Below are 24,671 nucleotides of genomic sequence, written 5' to 3' on the forward strand. Positions count from 1 at the left end.
AATTCTCAGCCTCTGACCTGTTCATATAGTCATTGTATCTATACAGCTGGCCCAGAAATCATTCCAGGCAAAGGTAACCATATGGATGTTAATAATGGGGAAATTTAAGAGATGGTAAATGTCAAGGGATGATGATTGGACTCTTCGCTGCACATGGTCATTGCCTAGCTACCTCGTGTGGCATGAACATTCTTTGTTACTTAGAAAGCTTCAACCTGAAAGCTATCTAGGTCTTGCTGCACATGATCACAGAATGTTTCAGTAACTGAAGAGACATGATTTTTTAAAAAATTCATTCATAGGATGTGGGTGTCACTGGCCAGGCCAGTATTTCCTACCCTTCCCTAATTGCCCTGAGGGCAGTGAAGTGTCAATTGCATTGCTGTGGGTCTGGATTCTCGAGTAGGTTAGATCAGCTAAGGATGGCAGCTTCCTTTCTTGAAGGACATTTGTGAACCAGATTGGTTTTTGTGACTAAAATCTGAAAGAACTACGGATTCTGTAAATCAGAAACAAAAATAGAAATTGCTGGAAAACCTCAGCAGGACTGGCAGCATCTGTGGAAAGAAATCAGAGTTAATGTTCCAGGTCAAGTGACCCTTTGAGCGAAAAGTTCTGAGGAAAGGTCACGCAACCCGATATATTACCCCTGATTTCTCTCTACAGGTCCTGGCAGACCTTCTGAGCTTTACAGCAATTTCTATTTTTGCTTCACATTTTCTGACAATTGATAATGGTTTCACAAATATCATTAGATTATTAATTCCAGATTTTTATTAAATTCAAATTCCATCACGATGGCCCCCAGAACATTACTAGGGTCTCTAGATTAAAAGTCTAGCAATAATGCCACTAGGCCATCATCTCCCCAATAAATATAAATGAAAACTACACAGTCATCACCATCTTTACTCTGTTTTATGATAGAGCAGCTGAGGATGGTTGGGACTACACCTTCTGTAGAGATGACCTGGAAATAAGGTGACTGACATCCAACAATCACAATCATCTTCCTTTGTGCCAGTTTGATTCCAACCAGAGGAGAATATTTCTGTGTTTCCCACTGACTTCAAATGTTATTTATAATGCTGTTGATTAAATGCATCCTCGATGCCACTTTTCCCTCACACCTCGTGAGTTCAACTCTGGTCAAAGTTAGGATTAAGGCTGTAATGTAGTCAGGAACAGAGTGGTATTGGCAGAACACAGTGTATTGGAAAGTGTTGACATGCAGGTGTTGCTTTGTAGCACTGTTGATGTCACCTTCCATGACTTTGTTGATGGAGTTGTAATTTACCAGATTGAATTTTCATTCTTTTTGAGAACAAGCCATACCTCAGCAATTTTCCACATTAACAGGTAGCAATCCATTCTGTCACTGCATTGGCACAACTTGAATAATGGTGGGCAGCTAGTTCTGGAGCATGAGTCCTTAATACTGCTGTTAGACTGTTGTCAGGCCCTTGGTGATGACCCATGCCTTCAGCTGTTTCTTTATATTACATGAAGTTAAATAGATGAATTAAATTGATTAAAGACTGGCATCAGTGAAGCTGGGAACCTCAAAATGAAGCCAAGATGGAACATCTACTTGGCACTTTGAGATAAAGGTGCTTACAATTTTGCATGGGTGTGCTGAGCTCTCCAAATATTCATGTTGGAGATTTGTTGTGAAATCTGCTCTTCCATTTGATTGTTTGTACATCCACCTTTTTATGACCAGATGTGGCAGGACTGCAGAGCTTTTATGGTTCACTGGTCATGGGATAGCTTAGCTCAAGAGAAAGTGAGGACTGCAGATGCTGGAGATCAGAGCTGAAAATGTGTTGCTGGAAAAGCGCAGCAGGTCAGGCAGCATCCAAGGAGCAGGAGAATCGATGTTTCGGGCAGGAGCCCTTCTTCAGGGCTCATGATTTCTGAAGAAGGCCTCATGCCCGAAATATCGATTCTCATGCTCCTTGGATGCTGCCTGACCTGCTGCGCTTTTCCAGCAACACAATTTCATAGCTTAGCTCAATAAATTACAAGTTGTTTCTGCCACTTGGCATGTAAGTAGTCCTGTTTGGTAGCTTCACCAGGTTGACACCTCATTTTTAGATATGCCTGGTACTGCTTTGAGCATGGCCTCTTGCACCATTCATTGAACCAAGGTTGTTTCCCTGTCTTGATGGTAATGATATAGTTAGGAGATATGCTGAAGAGTGACATTTCAGATGATTGTTGAATACACAGTTCTGCTGTGTTCATGGTCCGCAGCAATTTACGGTCACCCATCTTTGAGCTGTATTGCATTGCCAATCAAAAAATGTACAAAAACAGGTTTCACCATTTTGTATAAATAAACCTAAATTTTACCACCATATTACAATGACAAAAAGAAAGAAACCAAATGGCCCCACTCCGGATTCATGTGTTCAGAAATGGAAGCTGCAAATATCCTCTGTCTATTTCTAAACTGAACCAATATTTCTGTCAGCAAACACACACGGATAACTTAAAGGAATATTCTCCTCCCACAATCTATCTCTATGGCAATATGGTGTGCCTTAGAATGGTTTCAAGCAAAAGTGTATACAAATTATTTATTTTATCTTCAATACAATTCTGATTGTGTAACCAATATAAATAATTTATGTGTCCACAATGATTTCTCCAGCTTTTTTGACTCTATCAAGCAACTCTTCAGGCATAAGTACCTTTTCTTTTTTCCTTGTTCATGTAATTTGCAGATGAGAAAATCAAATCTTTCATTGAATGAAGGATAGGCCTTTGATCTCCAATACAAGTCCAAAAATTGTTCTCTCATTTTTCAAGATTCACACTTCCAATTCTGATCTTGGACAATAAAAATAACATTGACTTTTAACTTTAATTTATCCAATCTTGACTGAAGTGCACTAATTTGAGATGTCTACCTATTTTGTAACCATACACTCATGCTTATCTACAGTGAAAACGGAATTCCTAAAACTATATGTAAAACATGTCAGAGTGTCGACATGGATATTACCATTACACGTGGGGACACCACCCAACATGTGCATGGCAGCTACTCATGTGGCTCTGCCAACATTGACGATCTCATACGCTGCAGGTAAGGATGCTGCCAGGCATGGTATATTGGCGAGACCATGCAGACGCTATGACAATGGATGAATGGACACTGTGTAACAATCCCAGCCAGGGATGTTTTCTCCCAGTTGAGGAACACTTCAGCGGTCAGGTTCATTCAGCCTTGGATCTTCAGGTGACTGTCCTCCAAGGCAGACTTCAGGATACACAACAATGCAGAGGCACTGAGCAGAGGCTGATAGCCAAGTTAGGAACCCATGAGGATAGCCTCAACCTGGATCATGGGTTCATGTCACACTACAGATGACCCCACTACACTATACACACTCACACATGCAAGTGCACATACACACACACACACTCTTACACACAATCACAGTCACACAGACCCTCTCGCATCTAGACGCTGTCTCTCAGATACACATACACACCTACACTCACACTCAAGTGCACACCCTCTCACAGGCATATACTCCATCACACCCATGCACACACTCTGTGAAGCACAAACACACACACTCTGTCACTCTCTCTCTCTCTATCACCCATGCGCGCATACACATATGGGGTGAATTTGCATTTTCGGATTGGTATTTGCAGATACATTTTATTTTGTTCAAAAAGCACACATAATCTACAGACAGTCAGTCCATGTGACATTTTATAAATTTCTACTTTGGAAATAGAACCAGTCTGACTCAAGATTAAAATACAGATTACAACTTTACAACTTTACAACTAACCTTACAACTTCAATGCATTGTCTGAGCTGAGATATCACTTTTTATTGAAACCTTAAGTAATCTCGGGAATGTGACTTGAAAGAAGTTCAGGAATTTATATATTAATGAATCAAAGCCTTCAACACCATTCTAAGTGATTAAAGACTTAACAGCAATCTAGAGATTTGTTCCACGCATTGCTTCAGTTTGATCTTCAGATTGATCTTTTACTATAAATTCTGTGTCCTATGATCCTGCCCCACTAGCTACCTGATGAAGGTGCAGTGCTCTAAAAGCTTGTGTTTCCAAGTAAATCTGTTGGACTATAACTGGTGTTGTGTGATTTTTAATTATTTCTAAGATAGGCATCCTTTTAGATTAAGTTTTTGACATTGTTTCGTGTAAAGCAACAGAAGAAGTCTGAACAAATATAACTGATGCTGTGCATAATAACCAAAAAGAATACAGATTCCAGATAGTTCAAACTTAATAAATATTTATTACCCCTGGTTTTGATCAATGGTGATCTTTACGTTGTTTTTATGGAAGTTTTATTGTCAGATAAATCTACGAGTTTCACCAATAAATAATTTTCATAAATTGTTGTGTATAAGAAAATCTGGGATATGAGACAACCCAATTTTTATGACACCAAAATGAACATTTAATATAAGTCAAGCCACATTTAGGACTATACTTTCATCAGAAGTTTGTTGCAACACCCTCCACCCCCATTTCCCGATGCAAAGTGGGTAAATTTCTACATAATGCAGATAGGTGCAGAACAGATGCAAAGTCAGGAGTGTTGTCCAATCAGTTATACAAGAAATGCTGGGAGGATTCACTTGACAGTGAAGATATGGGCATGATAAGGCACATGGGAGGCCCTGACATCTCTATTTAATTCAAGGAGCTTCAAGGGCCAGGCAGATGAACTTAGAGCATTGATCAGCATATGGGACTATGATACTATTGCAATGTTTTAAGGAAGGGCAGCTCAACATTCCAGGGTTCAGAAAGTCCAGATGGGATGGGGTTGGGGAATGTAAGAGAGATCGGTATTGCATTATTGATCAAGGAAACCATCACTGCAGTAATGAGGATACTTTAGAAGGACTGTCAAATAAGGCATCTGGGTAGAGCTAAGAAATAAAAAAGGTGTGATTACATTGTTGGGAGTATACGGCAGGCTTTCCAACAGTCTGAGGGAGATAGAGAAGTGTGAGGTGAAAAAGGTTATTGTTGGAGGGAATTTCAACTTTGCTAACATTAACCAGAATCACCTTCATGTGAAAGCATTAAGACAGGATGGAATTTTTAAAGTATATCCAGCAGAGCTTTTGTGTCAGTACATAGAGAGTCCTACTAGAGATGGGGCAGTGCCAGGCCTTATTGTGGGGAATGAAGCCAGTCTGGTGGCTGAAATTTCAGCAAACGAGCATTTTGGGGACAATGACACTATGTTTCGAAGTCATTATGGAATTGGATAAGGATAGTGCAGAGGTTAAGTGTCTAAATTGGAGTGAAAAGGTCAATTTCAATTTCATTCGACAGGGTCAGTCAAACAGACTGGGAGCAGTTGCTTACAGGTATGTCTAATTTTGGGAAGTGAGAATTTATTTTAGAAGTCGTACCATGAGAATTCAGGGCCAGTCTTTTCCTCTAAGAGTGAAGGGCAAGAGCAGCAAGGCCAGGGAACCTGGGTATCAAGAGATAGCAAGAGTTTGATAAAGAAAAAGAAGAAAGCATATGTCAAATATAGTGCATTAAAACAGGCAGCACCCTTCAGAAGTATACAGAATGTAGGGGTTTGCTTAGGAAAGAAATTAGGAGTGAAAAGAGGTGACATGAAACTCCAAGTATGTTAGGAGTAAGAGGATTAACAAGGAAAACGTGGCAGCCTATTAGAAACCAAAGGGTTAAAGTATGCATGGAGCCAGTGGATGCAGGTGAAATCCTAAATGAATGTTTCTAGTCTGTATTCACATCGGAGGTGTGATGTGCTCCATTTTGGAAAGGCAAATCAGGACAGGACTTATGCACTTAATGAGAAGGTTCTGGGGAGTGTTGCTGAACAAAGAGACCTTGGAGTGCAGGTTCATAGCTCCTTGAAAGTCGAATTGCAGAGAGATAGGATAGTGAAGAAGGCATTTGGTATGCTTTCCTTTATTGTCAGAGCATTGAGTATAGGAGTTGGGAGGTCATGTTGCAGCTGTACTGGACATTGGTTAGGCTACTTTTGGCATATTGTGTACAATTCCAGTCTCCCTACTGTAGGAAGGATGTTGTGAAACTTGAAAGGGTTCAGAAAAGATTTACAAGGACATTGCCAGGGTTGGAGGATTTGAGCTATAGGGAGAGGGTGAATAGGCTGGGGTTGTTTTCCGTGAAGCATCGGAGGCTGAGGGGTGACCTTATAAAGGTTTATAAAATCATGCGGGGCATGGATAGGGTGAATAAATAAGGTCTTTTGCCTAGGTTGGGGGGAGTCTGGAACTAGAGGGCATAGGTTTAGGATGAGAGGGGAAAGATATAAAAGGTACCTAAGGGGAAACCTTTTCACGCAGAGGGTGATGAGTGTATGGAATGAGCTGCCAGAGGTGGAGGCTGGTACAATTACAACATTGAAAAGGCATCTGGATGGGTATATGTATAGGAAAGTTTCAGAGGGATATGGGCCAAATGCTCGCAAATGGGACTAGATTATTTTAGAATATCTGGTCGGCATACACAAGTTGGACTGAAATGTCGGTTTTTGTGCTGTACACCTCTATGACTATATGAGGAAAGAAATATTGTAGTTGGGATTTTATTGGGATGTTGAGGTTCTAGACCATGTTAAGATTAACCAGGAGGAGATATGATGGCAGTTTAATGGGCATAAAGATGCATGAAACCCCAGGGCCTGATGAGATATATCCCAGGCTGCTACTGGAGGCAAAGGAGAAAATTATGTGGGTCCTGGAGGAGATATTCAATATTCTGATGGTTGCAATGTCGTTCCTTTGTTCAAAAAGGACAGTAGGATAAACCTGGAAATTAGAGACCAGCTACTCTGATGTCAGTGGTTGGGAAATTATTGGAAAAACTTCTGAGCGACAGGATTAATCAACACTTGGAAAGGCAGAGATTGGTCAGGCATAGTCAAAAGATTTATCATAGGGCGATCCATCTGAATAATTTAGTTGAGTTTTTTTTTAAATGATCATTAAAAATATTGATGAGTGTTGTACCGTTGATGAACCTCAGGAAGATCGTTGACAAGGTCCCACACGGAGGGTTGCTCCAAAAGAGAAGAGCCGATGGGATCCAAATCAAGTCGGTAACTGGATCCAAAATTACAAAAGGCTTACAAAAATGATGCAAAGGGTGATGGTTAAGGAATGCTTTTGTAATTGGAATCCTGTGACCAGTGGTATACCACCGGGATCAGTGCTGGGACCCTTGCTGTTTGTTACAATGACTTGGATGTGAATGTAGAAGGTATAATTTATAGGTTTGCATATGACACAAAATAGGTGGTGTTGTTGCTAATGATGAGGATGGTCTGAGGTTGCAAATGCAAATGGATTTAACCTAATTAAGTGTGCGGTAATGCATTTTGGGAGGTCTAATAAGGGAAGGATATTCTCAATGATGGTAGGTCAGATTAAAAGGACCTTGGTATACAAGTTCATAGATCCCTGAAGGTGTCCTCACAGGTAGACAGGGCAGTGAATAAGGCATATTGGATGCTTGCCTTCATTAGCTGTGGCGTAGAATATAACAGCAAGGAAGTGTAGTTATAACTTTATAAAATATTGGTTAGGGCACAAATGGAATATTGTGTCCAGTTCTGATTGCCGCACTATTGAAAGGAAGTGATTACACTGGAGAGGGTAGAAAGGAGATTCACCACAATGTTGTCTGGGATCAAAAAAATTCTGTTAGGAGAAGAAACAGGATAGGCTGTGTTTGGTTTCCTTGGAGAAGAGGAAGCTGAGGGGGGATCTGACTGAGGTATCCAACATCGTAAGACGGTAGATTGTGAGAATCTTTTTCTCCATGGCAGACATATCTAAAGCCAGACAGCACAAGTTTAAGGTGCATAGGAATTGTTGTAGAGGAGATCTGAGAAATGTGTTTTTCACCAGAGAGTGGTAGGAATATGGAAAGTGCTGCCTGAAAAGTTGGTGGAGTCAAACAGTCCCGCAACATTTAAGAAGCATCAGGATGGGTACTTACAATGCCTAGTGCAGATAGATGAGCTTAGTGCAGTTTATGTTGGTCAGCATAGATATGGTGGGCCAAAAGGTCCTGTTTCTACTCTTTAACATGGAAGTAAAGCTCTATCTACACTGTCTCCATCAAACACTCCCAGGATGGGGACAGAGGGGCTATTTCTAAGCTGTACAACTCTATGGCTTTCTAAGAACCTAGGTCTTTTCATTTTACCTTCACTTCAAGAAATGACTCAATTAACCAAATGACAGGGACAATGTCACCTTGGATAAAAAAAAGAAAGAACTCAGCTCCTAAAGCATCTTTTGGCACAAACAAAGAAAGAACTTTGGAGTTTGGGGGGGGGGGGGGGAGGGCACCCTCTTGTGGTACAGTGGCAGTCCCTTAACCCGGACCAGAGAGGCATTGTGGGGAATTCAACCTCACTCACAGGAAGAGGAAGATGGCTGGGAGGAAGGGGAGGGGGAGGAAAAAGAACTCAGCTCTTCATTTCATTATTCTCCCCATATAGTCTAATTAACTGCTTAAACAACAAATAAATATAACACTGTCCATTATGTACATAATAACAAAAAATATAGGTGCTAAGATTCAAGGGAGGGGAAAAATCTTTATTTTTAAGAAAATCAACTGCCAAATAAGTCACAAACCACCTTTGGAGCAGGTGGAACTTGAACCCAGGCCTCCTGGCACAGACAGAAGGACACTACCACAACACCCAGAACTAAAAGAAAAGTCAAGTCAGATTTGAATTTTCAACTCTTTTTCTCTCTCCACAAATGCTGCCAGACCTGTTGAGATTCTCCAACATTTTCTGTGTTGGCTCCAGATTTTCAGCACCATTGTATTTTGCTTTTAAGTTACAAGCACTGTCCACCAGGGGCAGTGCAACACTAAGAAATGAAGGAAAAGTAGGTGCAGAAGGAAGGGGATTTGAAGTGGTGTAGTAATGGGAGATAATGGATTTCACGCCCTGCATTTACTATCTCTCTCTAAAGACACCCAGATAACCAGAAACCTAGCTTTTTTGTGTTGTTTTTTTTTAGAAAGAAATAGCACACCAGGGAAGAAACCAGCTCCTTTTTTGAAATAAAAGTAACAGAACTAAATCAAAATTTTATTCAAGGGGAAATATTGCACCGCCTCCCCCTTAACGCTCAGCTATTGCAGAATGCTTCACTGCACCTTTTAAGAAGCCAGTTCTAATTTTTTTCCTTATTTTGGACACCCAGCACAAAATTATTAATGCATCTGATTTAATTTTAGCAACTAACTAAAACTGCCCACCAAGGGCAATACAATAAGTGACAAAAAAAAATTAAAATGGCAGGAGACAAGGGAATTAAATCAAAATGGAGTTGTTTGGTGGTAGAGGGAATGGGGAGTGGGGTGGAGTTGGAAGTAATGTAACCGAGTCTCCTTGGTGCCCACCTATCTCTAAAGGTTTCAAGAACTTAGCTATTCTAAACATTTTTTGAATTAACCTGTTTATATGTGTCACCTCAGAAGCACATGGGATTTGAACCCAGACCAGACCAGAACCAGTGACACAGGAATAGGTACAAGCTATTCTCCCCATGTCACTTTCTAAGCATTTCTAAGTATTCAGTGCATTTCTTTCATTTCTTTTCAAAAACCCACCACGAAAATCACTAAAATTAACAAAGCAACACAAACAACAATGAGCAAGTATTGCTTACCAGAATCAGTACAACTAAAATAAATAAAAAAACAGTTGGAAGAGAGGGAATGGACTGAATGAAAATGAAGTTAGAACGGGAGACAATAGATTCCAGCCCCTGTGGCAACCACCTCTGTCTGAAGGCCATCTGGGTGTGGATAATGCGATGTGAAAAAACTCAGATCGTTTTATTTCTTTTGAGAAACCCACCACCATATTAACTAATTCAAATACCGAAAAAGTGACAATTAACAAGTACTATGTGCTAGAGACACTGCAACAAATATAAGAATAAAGCAACTGGGTCACAGGAAAAGAGCAAGGACTAATGGAAAATGGTCCTGGAGGAGGAAATAATGGCAGTGCCCATCTCTAGTTGAATGCTTCGAGGGTGCTGCTGGTGGACATTGTATGCTCCCTTTTGTTATGGACTAAGCCAGACCACTCAAAACATTCTTAAGCAGGCAGCCCCAGACCATAACTTTGCAATTTGTTTTAGTAAGTGTACAGGGAAAATTACCCGGATTAAGTTACTAGGTTGACTACTAAATTTTAAAACAGACAAAAATTTATTCACAAAATTACACAATGAAACACGAAGAACTGAATAAAGAACCCTTACAGAACTCGGTCTATCCAACTGGACTTAATTATGCTGTTCCCAATATACAGAACAGTCCCAATAAGCAAACTCCCTTTAAAAACCAGAAGAATGGATCACATATTTGCAGGTTGAAGTTGAAGGGCAGAAAGAGCGAGAGAGTTTCCACACCGCTCCCTGTTGAACATCCAACCATTTCCAGACTGGACTAAAACTGTTCAGTTCAGCTCAGCTAGAGAGCCGACCATTCCCCTTTCATTATACAGGTCACTGCTAAAACATGACCACTTTGACCTGAAGTCTCATCTGTTTACATATAAACAAAAGGCCTCTCAAAATCCTTTTCATCTGTGTACTTAACTAGACTGATCAGAGCTGGCCTGGTTTATTACCCACTGAAAAAAAATCAAGGACTGAGTCTCCTTGAGACAAGGAACAGCCTTTAGAAAAAAAAAGACTAGCTTTTGTGACACTTTCCAAGAGCACCCCAGCACAAATAGAGTTGCAGAAGAGAGGCAGCAGTAAGGAACCATGACCTCCTCCATGACCTGGGCCCAGGAGCAGGCCCAAGAGAAGGTTCTCCCAGTTGCCCTCTCAGGCGTATGTTTGCTGCAGGAAGAAGCTGTCTTCAGTTCCAGCTTAAAAGTTGAAGTTACAAGTGATTTAAACTAAATTGATGTTAGGTACAGGGATTCTGCTATAAGAAGTGTTTTGGGCACTGTAACAGGGGTGTGTTTTTGGGCACTGTACTGGGGGGTGATTGAGCACTGTACCAGGGTGTGTTTTTGGGCACTGTACCAGGGTGTGTTTTTGAGCACTGTACCAGGGGTGTGTTTTTGAGCACTGTACCAGGGGTGTGTTTTTGGGTACTGTAACGGGAGGTGTTTTTGAGCACTGTACCGGGGTGTGTTTTTGAGCACTGTACCAGGGGTATGTTTTTGGGCACATTTCCAGGAGTGTGTTTTTGGGGATTGTACCATGGCGTGTTTTTGAGCACAGTACCAGGGGTGTGTTTTTGGGTACTGTACCAGGGGTGTGTTTTTGGGCACTTGTACTGGGGGGGGTTCTTGGGTACTGAACCGGGGGGTGTTTTTGAGCACTGTACCAGGGGTGTGTTTTTGGGCACTGTACCAGGGGTGTGTTTTTGGGCACTGTACCAGGGATGTGTTTTTGGGGACTGTACCAGGGGTGTGTTTTTGGGTACTGCACTGGGGGTGTTTTGGGGACTGCACCAGGGAGTGTTTTTGGGTACTGTACTGGGGGGTGTTTTGGGGGACTGTACCTGGGGTGTGTTTTTGGGGACTGTACCAGGGTGTTTTTGAGCACTGAACCAGAGTTGTGTTTTTGGAGACTGTACCAGGGGTGTGTTTTTGAGCACTGTACCAGGGGTGTGTTTTTGGGCACTGTACCAGGGTGTGTTTTTGAGCACTGTACTAGGGATGTGATTTTGGGCACTGTACCGGGGGTGATTTTGAGCACTGTACCAGGGGTGTGTTTTTGGGCACTGTACCAGGGTGTGTTTTTGAGCACTGTACCAGGGGTGTGTTTTTGGGTACTGTAACGGGGGGTGTTTTTGAGCACTGTATCAGGGGTGTGTTTTTGGGCACTGTAACCAGGGTGTGTTTTTGAGCACTGTACCAGGGATGTGTTTTTGGGCACTGTACCAGTGGGCTGTTTTTGAGCACTGTACCAGGGGAGTGTTTTTGGGCACTGATCCAGGAATGTGTTTTGGGGGACTGTACCAGGGGTGTGTTTTTGGGCACTGTAACGCGGGGTGTTTTTGAGCACTGTACCAGGGATGTGTTTTTGGAGACAGTACCAGGGGTGTGTTTTTGAGCACTGTACCAGGGGTGTGTTTTTGAGCACTGTGCCTTGGGTGTGTTTTTGGGTACTGTACCAGGGGTGTGTTTTTGGGCACTGTACCAGGGATGTGTTTTTGGGCACTGTACCAGGGGTGTGTTTTTGGGCACTGTACCAGGGATGTGTTTTTGGGGACTGTACCAGGGGTGTGTTTTGGGGCACTTGTACTGGGGGGGGTGGGGGGAGGGGTTCTTGGGTACTGAACCGGGGGGTGTTTTTGAGCACTGTACCAGGGGTGTGTTTTTGAGCACTGTACCAGGGGTGTGTTTTTGGGCACTGTACCAGGGATGTGTTTTTGGGGACTGTACTGGGGGGTGTTTTAGGGGACTGTACCAGGGGTGTGTTTTGGGGTACTGTACTGGGGGTGTTTTGGGGACTGCACCAGGGAGTGTTTTGGGTACTGTACTGGGGGGTGTTTTGGGGGACTGTACCAGGGTGTTTTTGAGCACTGAACCAGGGTTGTGTTTTTGGAGACTGTACCAGGGGTGTGATTTTGAGCAATGTACCACAGGTGTGTTTTTGGGCAGTGTACCAGGATGTGTTTTTGAGCACTGTACTAGGGATGTGATTTTGGGCACTGTACCGGGGGGTGATTTTGAGCACTGTACCAGGGGTGTGTTTTTGGGCACTGTACCAGGGTGTGTTTTTGAGCACTGTACCAGGGGTGTGTTTTTGGGCACTGTACCAGGGTGTGTTTTTGAGCACTGTACCAGGGGTGTGTTTTTGGGTACTGTACCAGGGTGTGTTTTTGAGCACTGTACCAGGGTGTGTATTTGGGCACGGTACCAGGGTGTTTTTGAGCACTGTACCAGGGATGTGTTTTTGGGCACTGTACCGGGGGGATGTTTTTGAGCACTGTACCAGGGGGGTGTTTTTGGGCACTGTTCCAGGAGTGTGTTTTTGGGGATTGTACCATGGCGTGTTTTTGAGCACAGTACCAGGGGTGTGTTTTTGGGTACTGTACCAGGGGTGTGTTTTTGGGCACTTGTACTGGGGGGGGGGGGGGGGGGGGGGTTCTTGGGTACTGAACTGGGGGGTGTTTTTTGAGCACTGTACCAGGGCAGTGTTTTTGGGCACTGTTCCAGGAGTGTGTTTTTGAGCACAGTACCAGTGGTGTGTTTTTGGGTACTGTACCAGGGGTGTGTTTTTGGGCACTGTACCAGGGGTGTGTTTTTGGGCACTGTACCAGGGATGTGTTTTTGGGCACTGTACCAGGGGTGTGTTTTGGGGCACTTGTACCAGGGATGTGTTTTTGGGGACTGTACCAGGGGTGTGTTTTTGGGCACTGTACCAGGGATGTGATTTTGGGGACTGTACCAGGGGTGTGTTTTTGGGTACTGTACTGGGGGTGTTTTGGGGACTGCACCAGGGAGTGTTTTTGGGTACTGTACTGGGGGGTGTTTTAGGGGACTGTACCAGGGTGTTTTTGAGCACTGAACCAGGGTTGTGTTTTTGGAGACTGTACCAGAGTGTGTTTTTGAGCACTGTACCAGTGGAGTGTTTTTGGGCACTGTTCCAGGAGTGTGTTTTTTAGGGATTGTACCATGGCGTGTTTTTGAGCACAGTACCAGGGGTGTGTTTTTGGGTACTGTACCAGGGGGTGTTTTTGGGTACTGTACCGGGGGGATGTTTTTGGGTACTGTACCAGGGATGTGTTTTTGGGCACTTGTACTGGGGGGGGGGGGTGGGGGGGGGGTTGCTGGGGTTCTTGGGTACTGAACCGGGGGGTGTTTTTGAGCACTGTACCAGGGGTGTGTTTTTGGGGACTGTTCCAGGAGTGTGTTTTGGGGGATTGTACCATGGCGTGTTTTTGAGCACAGTACCAGGGATGTGTTTTTGGGTACTGTACCAGGGGTGTGTTTTTGGGCACTGTACCAGGGATGTGTTTTTGGGGACTGTACCAGGGGTGTGTTTTTGGGTACTGTACTGGGGGTGTTTTGGGTACTGTACCAGGGGTGTGTTTTTGGGCACTGTACCAGGGATGTGTTTTTGGGGACTGTACCAGGGGTGTGTTTTTGGGTACTGTACCAGGGGTGTGTTTTTGAGCACTGTACCAGTGGTGTGTTTTTGGGCACTGTACCAGGGATGTGTTTTTGGGGACTGTACTTGGGGGTGTTTTAGGGGACTGTACCAGGGGTGTGTTTTGGGGTACTGTATTGGGGGTGTTTTGGGGACTGCACCAGGGAGTGTTTTGGGTACTGTACTGGGGGGTGTTTTGGGGGACTGTACCAGGGTGTTTTTGAGCACTGAACCAGGGTTGTGTTTTTGGAGACTGTACCAGGGGTGTGATTTTGAGCAATGTACCACAGGTGTGTTTTTGGGCAGTGTACCAGGATGTGTTTTTGAGCACTGTACTAGGGATGTGATTTTGGGCACTGTACCGGGGGGTGATTTTGAGCACTGTACCAGGGGTGTGTTTTTGGGCACTGTACCAGGGTGTGTTTTTGAGCACTGTACCAGGGTGTGTTTTTGGGCACTGTACCAGGGATGTGTTTTTGGGGACTGTACTGGGGGGTGTTTTAGGGGACTGTACCAGGGGTGTGTTTTGGGGTACTGTATTGGGGGTGTTTTGGGGACTGCACCAGGGAGTGTTTTGGGTACTGTACTGGGGGGTGTTTTGGGGGACTGTACCAGGGTGTTTTTGAGCACTGAACCAGGGTTGTGTTTTTGGAGACTGTACCAGGGGTGTGATTTTGAGCAATGTACCACAGGTGTGTTTTTGGGCACTGTACCAGGATGTGTTTTTGAGCACTGTACTAGGGATGTGATTTTGGGCACTGTACCGGGGGGTGATTTTGAGCACTGTACCAGGGGTGTGTTTTTGGGCACTGTACCAGGGTGTGTTTTTGAGCACTGTACCAGGGTGTGTTTTTGGGCACTGTACCAGGGTGTGTTTTTGAGCACTGTACCAGGGGTGTGTTTTTGGGTACTGTACCAGGGTGTGTTTTTGAGCACTGTACCAGGGTGTGTATTTGGGCACTGTACCAGGGTGTTTTTGAGCACTGTACCAGGGATGTGTTTTTGGGCACTGTATCGGGGGGATGTTTTTGAGCACTGTACCAGGGGGGTGTTTTTGGGCACTGTTCCAGGAGTGTGTTTTTGGGGATTGTACCATGGCGTGTTTTTGAGCACAGTACCAGGGGTGTGTTTTTGGGTACTGTACCAGGGGTGTGTTTTTGGGCACTTGTACTGGGGGGGGGGGGGGGGTTCTTGGGTACTGAACCGGGGGGTGTTTTTTGAGCACTGTACCAGGGCAGTGTTTTTGGGCACTGTTCCAGGAGTGTGTTTTTGAGCACAGTACCAGTGGTGTGTTTTTGGGTACTGTACCAGGGGTGTGTTTTTGGGCACTGTACCAGGGGTGTGTTTTTGGGCACTGTACCAGGGATGTGTTTTTGGGCACTGTACCAGGGGTGTGTTTTGGGGCACTTGTACCAGAGATGTGTTTTTGGGGACTGTACCAGGGGTGTGTTTTTGGGCACTGTACCAGGGATGTGTTTTTGGGGACTGTACCAGGGGTGTGTTTTTGGGTACTGTACTGGGGGTGTTTTGGGGACTGCACCAGGGAGTGTTTTTGGGTACTGTACTGGGGGGTGTTTTAGGGGACTGTACCAGGGTGTTTTTGAGCACTGAACCAGGGTTGTGTTTTTGGAGACTGTACCAGAGTGTGTTTTTGAGCACTGTACCAGTGGAGTGTTTTTGGGCACTGTTCCAGGAGTGTGTTTTTTAGGGATTGTACCATGGCGTGTTTTTGAGCACAGTACCAGGGGTGTGTTTTTGGGTACTGTACCAGGGGGTGTTTTTGGGTACTGTACCGGGGGGATGTTTTTGGGTACTGTACCAGGGATGTGTTTTTGGGCACTTGTACTGGGGGGGGGGGGGGGTTGCTGGGGTTCTTGGGTACTGAACCGGGGGGTGTTTTTGAGCACTGTACCAGGGATGTGTTTTTGGGCACTGTACCGGGGGGATGTTTTTGAGCACTGTACCAGGGGAGTGTTTTTGGGGACTGTTCCAGGAGTGTGTTTTGGGGGATTGTACCATGGCGTGTTTTTGAGCACAGTACCAGGGATGTGTTTTTGGGTACTGTACCAGGGGTGTGTTTTTGGGCACTGTACCAGGGATGTGTTTTTGGGGACTGTACCAGGGGTGTGTTTTTGGGTACTGTACTGGGGGTGTTTTGGGGACTGCACCAGGGGTGTGTTTTTGGGCACTGTAACCAGGGTGTGTTTTTGAGCACTGTACCAGAAATGTGTTTTTGGAGACTGTACCAGGGGTGTGTTTTTGAGCACTGTACCAGGGGTGTGTTTTTGAGCACTGTACCATGGGTGTGTTTTTGAGTACTGTAACGGGGGGTGTTTTTGAGCACTGTACCAGGGATGTGTTTTTGGGCACTGTACCAGGGGAGTGTTTTTGGGCACTGTTCCAGGAGTGTGTTTTTGGGGATTGTACCATGGCGTGTTTTTGAGCACAGTACCAGGGGTGTGTTTTTGGGTACTGTACCATGGGTGTGTTTTTGGGCACTGTACCAGGGATGTGTTTTTGGGCACTGTACCAGGGATGTGTTTTTTTTTTAGATTAGATTAGATTAGATTAGATTACAGTGTGGAAACAGGCCCTTCGGCCCAACAAGTCCACACCGGCCCACCGAAGCGAAACCCACCCATACCCCTACATTTACCCCTATTCTAACACTACGGGCAATTTAAAATGGCCAATTCACCTGACCCTGCACATCTTTGGACTGTGGGAGGAAACCGGAGCACCCGGAGGAAACCCACGCAGACACGGGGAGAACGTGCAAACTCCACACAGTCAGTCGCCTGAGGCGGGAATTGAACCCGGGTCTCTGGCGCTGTGAGGCAACAGTGCTAACCACTGTGCCACCGTGCCGCCCACAGTTTTTGGGGACTGTACCAGGGGTGTGTTTTGGGGCACTTGTACTGGGGGGGAGGGGGGGGGGGTTCTTGGGTACTGAACCGGGGGGTGTTTTTGAGCACTGTACCAGAGGTGTGTTTTTGAGCACTGTACCAGGGGTGTGTTTTTGGGCACTGTACCAGGGATGTGTTTTTGGGGACTGTACCAGGGGTGTGTTTTTGGGTACTGAACTGGGGGTGTTTTGGGGACTGCACCAGGGAGTGTTTTTGGGTACTGTACTGGGGGGTGTTTTGGGGGACTGTACCAGGGTGTTTTTGAGCACTGAACCAGGGTTGTGTTTTTGGAGACTGTACCAGGGTGTGTTTTTGAGCACTGTGGCAGGGATGTGTTTTTGGGCACAGTACCGAGGGAGTGTTTTTGGGCACTGTTCCAGGAGTGTGTTTTTGTGGATTGTACCATGGCGTGTTTTTGAGCACAGAACCAGGGGTGTGTTTTTGGGTACTGTACCAGTGGTGTGTTTTGGGGCACTTGTACTGGGTGGGGGGGGGGGGGGGGGGGGGAGGGGGGGTGTTCTTGGGTACTGAACCGGGTGGGTGTTTTTGAGCACTGTACCAGGGGTGTGTTTTTGAGCACTGTACCAGGGGTGTGTTTTGGGGCACTGTAGCAGGGATGTGTTTTTGGGGACTGTACCAGGGGTGTGTTTTTGGTTACTGTACTGGGGGGTGTTTTGGGGGACTGTACCAGGGTGTTTTTGAGCACTGAACCAGGGTTGTGTTTTTGGGTACTGTACCAGGGAGTGTTTTTGAGCACTGTACCAGGGTGTGTTTTTGGGCACTGTACCAGGGTGTGTTTTTGAGCACTGTACCAGGGATGTGTTTTTGGGCACTGTACCGGGGGGATGTTTTTGAGCACTGTACCAGGGGAGTGTTTTTGGGCACTGTTCCAGGAGTGTATTTTTGGGGATTGTACCATGGCGTGTTTTTGAGCACAGTACCAGGGGTGTGTTTTTGGGTACTGTACCAGGGGGTGTTTTTGGGTACTGTACCAGGGGTGTGTTTTTGGGCACTTGTACTGGGGGGGTGTGGGGTTCTTGGGTACTGAACCGGGGGGTGTTTTTGAGCACTGTACCAGGGGTGTGTTTTTGGGCACTGTACCAGGGGTGTGTTTTGGGGTACTGCACTGGGGGTGTTTTGGGGACTGCACCAGGGATGTGTTTTTGGGTACTGTACTGGGGGGTGTTTTGGGGGACTGTACCAGGGTGTTTTTGAGCACTGAACCAGGGTTGTGTTTTTGGAGACTGTACCAGGGGTGTGTTTTTGAGCACTGTACCAGGGGTGTGTTTTTGGGTACTGTAACGGGGTTGTTTTTGAGCACTGTATCAGGGGTGTGTTTTTGGGCACTGTACCAGGGTGTGTTTTTGAGCACTGTACCAGGGATGTGTTTTTGGGCACTGTACCGGGGGGATGTTTTTGAGCACTGTACCAGGGGAGTGTTTTTGGGCACTGTTCCAGGAGTGTGTTTTTGGGGATTGTACCATGGCGTGTTTTTGAGCACAGTACCATGGTGTGTTTTTGGGTACTGTACTGGGGGGGAGGCGGGGGGGGGAGTGGTGGGGTTCTTGGGTACTGAACCGGGGGGTGTTTTTGAGCACTGTACCAGGGGTGTGTTTTTGGGTACTGTAATGGGGGTGTTTTTGAGCACTGTCCCAGGGGTGTGTTTTTGGGCACTGTAACCAGGGGTGTGTTTTTGAGCACTGTACCAGGGATGTGTTTTTCGGCACTGTACCGGGGGAATGTTTTTGAGCACTGTACCAGGGGAGTGTTTTTGGGCACTGTTCCAGGAGTGTGTTTTTGGGGATTGTACCATGGATGTGTTTTTGAGCACAGTACCAGGGGTGTGTTTTTGGGTACTGTACCAGTGGGTGTTTTTGGGTACTGTACCAGGGGTGTGTTTTTGGGCACTTGTACTGGGGTTGGGGGGTCTTGGGTACTGAACCGGGGGGTGTTTTTGAGCACTGTACCAGGGGTGTGTTTTTGGACACTGTACCAGGGATGTGTTTTAGGGGACTGTACCAGGGGTGTGTTTTGGGGTACTGTACTGGGGGTGTTTTGGGGACTGCACCAGGGAGTGTTTTGGGTACTGTACTGGGGGGTGTTTTGGGGGACTGTACCTGGGTGTTTTTGAGCACAGTACCAGGGTTGTGTTTTTGGAGACTGTACCAGGGGTGTGTTTTTGAGCACTGTACCAGGGGTGTGTTTTTGAGCACTGTACCAGGGGTGTGTTTTTGGGCACTGTACCAGGGGTGTGTTTTTGGGTACTGTACAGTGGGTGTTTTTGGGTACTGTACCAGGGGTGTGTTTTTGGGCACTTGTACTGGGGTTGGGGGGTTCTTGGGTACTGAACCGGGGGGTGTTTTTGAGCACTGTACCAGGGGTGTGTTTTTGGACACTGTACCAGGGATGTGTTTTTGGGGACTGTACCAGGGGTGTGTGTTTTGGATACTGTACTGGGGGTGTTTTGGGGACTGCACCAGGGAGTGTTTTTGGGTACTGTACTGGGGGGTGTTTTGGGGGACTGTACCTGGGTGTTTTTGAGCACTGTACCAGGGGTGTGTTTTTGAGCACTGTACCAGGGGTGTGTTTTTGGGCACTGTACCAGGGATGTGTTTTTGGGGACTGTACTGGGGGGTGTTTTAGGGGACTGTACCAGGGGTGTGTTTTGGGGTACTGTACTGGGGGTGTTTTGGGGACTGCACCAGGGAGTGTTTTGGGTTCTGTACTGGGGGGTGTTTTGGGGGACTGTACCAGGGTGTTTTTGAGCACTGAACCAGGGTTGTGTTTTTGGGTACTGTACCAGGGGTGTGATTTTGAGCAATGTACCACAGGTGTGTTTTTGGGCACTGTACCAGGATGTGTTTTTGAGCACTGTACTAGGGATGTGATTTTGGGCACTGTACCGGGGGGTGATTTTGAGCACTGTACCAGGGGTGTGTTTTTGGGCACTGTACCAGGGTGTGTTTTTGAGCACTGTACCAGGGGTGTGTTTTTGGGCACTGTACCAGGGTGTGTTTTTGAGCACTGTACCAGGGGTGTGTTTTTGGGTACTGTACCAGGGTGTGTTTTTGAGCACTGTACCAGGGTGTGTATTTGGGCACTGTACCAGGGTGTTTTTGAGCACTGTACCAGGGTTGTGTTTTTGGAGACTGTACCAGGGGTGTGATTTTGAGCAATGTACCACAGGTGTGTTTTTGGGCACTGTACCAGGATGTGTTTTTGAGCACTGTACTAGGGATGTGATTTTGGGCACTGTACCGGGGGGTGATTTTGAGCACTGTACCAGGGGTGTGTTTTTGGGCACTGTACCAGGGTGTGTTTTTGAGCACTGTACCAGGGTGTGTATTTGGGCACTGTACCAGGGTGTTTTTGAGCACTGTACCAGGGATGTGTTTTTGGGCACTGTACCGGGGGGATGTTTTTGAGCACTGTACCAGGGGGGTGTTTTTGGGCACTGTTCCAGGAGTGTGTTTTTGGGGATTTTACCATGGCGTGTTTTTGAGCACAGTACCAGGGGTGTGTTTTTGGGTACTGTACCAGGGGTGTGTTTTTGGGCACTTGTACTGGGGGGGGGGCGGGTGGGGTTCTTGGGTACTGAACCGGGGGGTGTTTTTTGAGCACTGTACCAGGGCAGTGTTTTTGGGCACTGTTCCAGGGGTGTGTTTTTGGGCACTGTACCAGGGATGTGTTTTTGAGCACAGTACCAGGGGTGTGTTTTTGGGTACTGTACCAGGGGTGTGTTTTTGGGCACTGTACCAGGGGTGTGTTTTTGGGCACTGTACCAGGGATGTGTTTTTGGGCACTGTACCAGGGGTGTGTTTTTGGGTACTGTACTGGGGGTGTTTTGGGGACTGCACCAGGGAGTGTTTTTGGGTACTGTACTGGGGGGTGTTTTAGGGGACTGTACCAGGGTGTTTTTGAGCACTGAACCAGGGTTGTGTTTTTGGAGACTGTACCAGAGTGTGTTTTTGAGCACTGTACCAGTGGAGTGTTTTTGGGCACTGTTCCAGGAGTGTGTTTTTTAGGGATTGTACCATGGCGTGTTTTTGAGCACAGTACCAGGGGTGTGTTTTTGGGTACTGTACCAGGGGGTGTTTTTGGGTACTGTACCGGGGGGATGTTTTTGGGTACTGTACCAGGGATGTGTTTTTGGGCACTTGTACTGGGGGGGGGGGGGGGTTGCTGGGGTTCTTGGGTACTGAACCGGGGGGTGTTTTTGAGCACTGTACCAGGGATGTGTTTTTGGGCACTGTACCGGGGGGATGTTTTTGAGCACTGTACCAGGGGAGTGTTTTTGGGGACTGTTCCAGGAGTGTGTTTTGGGGGATTGTACCATGGCGTGTTTTTGAGCACAGTACCAGGGATGTGTTTTTGGGTACTGTACCAGGGGTGTGTTTTTGGGCACTGTACCAGGGATGTGTTTTTGGGGACTACCAGGGGTGTGTTTTTGGGTACTGTACTGGGGGTGTTTTGGGGACTGCACCAGGGGTGTGTTTTTGGGCACTGTAACCAGGGTGTGTTTTTGAGCACTGTACCAGGGATGTGTTTTTGGAGACTGTACCAGGGGTGTGTTTTTGAGCACTGTACCAGGGGTGTGTTTTTGAGCACTGTACCATGGGTGTGTTTTTGGGTACTGTAACGGGGGGTGTTTTTAAGCACTGTACCAGGGATGTGTTTTTGGGCACTGTACCGGGGGGATGTTTTTGAGCACTGTACCAGGGGAGTGTTTTTGGGCACTGTTCCAGGAGTGTGTTTTTGGGGATTGTACCATGGCGTGTTTTTGAGCACAGTACCAGGGGTGTGTTTTTGGGTACTGTACCAGGGGTGTGTTTTTGGGCACTGTACCAGGGATGTGTTTTTGGGCACTGTACCAGGGATGTGTTTTTTTTTAGATTAGATTAGATTAGATTAGATTAGATTACAGTGTGGAAACAGGCCCTTCGGCCCAACAAGTCCACACCGACCCACCGAAGCGAAACCCACCCATACCCCTACATTTACCCCTATTCTAACACTACGGGCAATTTAAAATGGCCAATTCACCTGACCCTGCACATCTTTGGACTGTGGGAGGAAACCGGAGCACCCGGAGGAAACCCACGCAGACACGGGGAGAACGTGCAAACTCCACACAGTCAGTCGCCTGAGGCGGGAATTGAACCCGGGTCTCTGGCGCTGTGAGGCAACAGTGCTAACCACTGTGCCACCGTGCCGCCCACAGTTTTTGGGGACTGTACCAGGGGTGTGTTTTGGGGCACTTGTACTGGGGGGGAGGGGGGGGGGGGGTTCTTGGGTACTGAACCGGGGGGTGTTTTTGAGCACTGTACCAGGGGTGTGTTTTTGAGCACTGTACCAGGGGTGTGTTTTTGGGCACTGTACCAGGGATGTGTTTTTGGGGACTGTACCAGGGGTGTGTTTTTGGGTACTGAACTGGGGGTGTTTTGGGGACTGCACCAGGGAGTGTTTTTGGGTACTGTACTGGGGGGTGTTTTGGGGGACTGTACCAGGGTGTTTTTGAGCACTGAACCAGGGTTGTGTTTTTGGAGACTGTACCAGGGTGTGTTTTTGAGCACTGTACCAGGGATGTGTTTTTGGGCACAGTACCGAGGGAGTGTTTTTGGGCACTGTCCCAGGAGTGTGTTTTTGTGGATTGTACCATGGCGTGTTTTTGAGCACAGAACCAGGGGTGTGTTTTTGGGTACTGTACCAGTGGTGTGTTTTGGGGCACTTGTACTGGGTGGGGGGGTGGGTGGGGGGGGAGGGGGGGGGGGTGTTCTTGGGTACTGAACCGGGTGGGTGTTTTTGAGCACTGTACCAGGGGTGTGTTTTTGAGCACTGTACCAGGGGTGTGTTTTTGGATACTGTAGCAGGGATGTGTTTTTGGGGACTGTACCAGGGGTGTGTTTTTGGTTACTGTACTGGGGGGTGTTTTGGGGGACTGTACCAGGGCGTGTTTTGAGCACTGAACCAGGGTTGTGTTTTTGGGTACTGTACCAGGGTGTGTTTTTGAGCACTGTACCAGGGTGTGTTTTTGGGCACTGTACCAGGGTGTGTTTTTGAGCACTGTACCAGGGATGTGTTTTTGGGCACTGTACCGGGGGGATGTTTTTGAGCACTGTACCAGGGGAGTGTTTTTGGGCACTGTTCCAGGAGTGTATTTTTGGGGATTGTACCATGGCGTGTTTTTGAGCACAGTACCAGGGGTGTGTTTTTGGGTACTGTACCAGGGGGTGTTTTTGGGTACTGTACCAGGGGTGTGTTTTTGGGCACTTGTACTGGGGGGGCGTGGGGTTCTTGGGTACTGAACCGGGGGGTGTTTTTGAGCACTGTACCAGGGGTGTGTTTTTGGGCACTGTACCAGGGGTGTGTTTTTGGGTACTGCACTGGGGGTGTTTTGGGGACTGCACCAGGGATGTGTTTTTGGGTACTGTACTGGGGGGTGTTTTGGGGGACTGTACCAGGGTGTTTTTGAGCACTGAACCAGGGTTGTGTTTTTGGAGACTGTACCAGGGGTGTGTTTTTGAGCACTGTACCAGGGGTGTGTTTTTGGGTACTGTAACGGGGTTGTTTTTGAGCACTGTATCAGGGGTGTGTTTTTGGGCACTGTACCAGGGTGTGTTTTTGAGCACTGTACCAGGGATGTGTTTTTGGGCACTGTTCCAGGAGTGTGTTTTTGGGTACTGTAATGGGGGTGTTTTTGAGCACTTTCCCAGGGGTGTGTTTTTGGGCACTGTAACCAGGGGTGTGTTTTTGAGCACTGTACCAGGGATGTGTTTTTCGGCACTGTACCGGGGGAATGTTTTTGAGCACTGTACCAGGGGAGTGTTTTTGGGCACTGTTCCAGGAGTGTGTTTTTGGGGATTGTACCATGGCGTGTTTTTGAGCACAGTACCAGGGGTGTGTTTTTGGGTACTGTACCAGTGGGTGTTTTTGGGTACTGTACCAGGGGTGTGTTTTTGGGCACTTGTACTGGGGTTGGGGGGTCTTGGGTACTGAACCGGGGGGTGTTTTTGAGCACTGTACCAGGGTTGTGTTTTTGGAGACTGTACCAGGGGTGTGTTTTTGAGCACTGTACCAGGGGTGTGTTTTTGGGCACTGTACCAGGGGTGTGTTTTTGGGTACTGTACAGTGGGTGTTTTTGGGTACTGTACCAGAGGTGTGTTTTTGGGCACTTGTACTGGGGTTGGGGGGTTCTTGGGTACTGAACCGGGGGGTGTTTTTGAGCACTGTACCAGGGGTGTGTTTTTGGACACTGTACCAGGGATGTGTTTTTGGGGACTGTACCAGGGGTGTGTTTTTGGATACTGTACTGGGGGTGTTTTGGGGACTGCACCAGGGAGTGTTTTTGGGTACTGTACTGGGGGGTGTTTTGGGGGATTGTACCTGGGTGTTTTTGAGCACTGTACCAGGGGTGTGTTTTTGGGCACTGTACCAGGGGTGTGTTTTTGAGCACTGTACCAGGGGTGTGTTTTGGGGCACTGTACCGGGATGTGTTTTTGAGCACTGCACCAGGGGTGTGTTTTTGGGTATTGTAACGGGGGGTGTTTTTGAGCACTGTACCAGGGGTGTGTTTTTGGGCACTGTTCCAG

General features: G+C 46.8%; 1 long non-coding RNA gene across 1 annotated transcript in view; it reads left to right on the forward strand.

Moving 5' to 3' along the window:
- Positions 1–24,671, forward strand: part of LOC148152140 (uncharacterized) — an 87,010-nt gene that overhangs the window by 395 nt on the left and 61,944 nt on the right. The window lies entirely within an intron of this gene.

Source organism: Chiloscyllium plagiosum, unplaced genomic scaffold, assembly GCF_037043375.1.
Source record: "Chiloscyllium plagiosum isolate Xiang-an unplaced genomic scaffold, Cpla_swu_hap1 HiC_scaffold_1, whole genome shotgun sequence".
Taxonomy (NCBI): Eukaryota; Metazoa; Chordata; class Chondrichthyes; order Orectolobiformes; family Hemiscylliidae; genus Chiloscyllium; species Chiloscyllium plagiosum.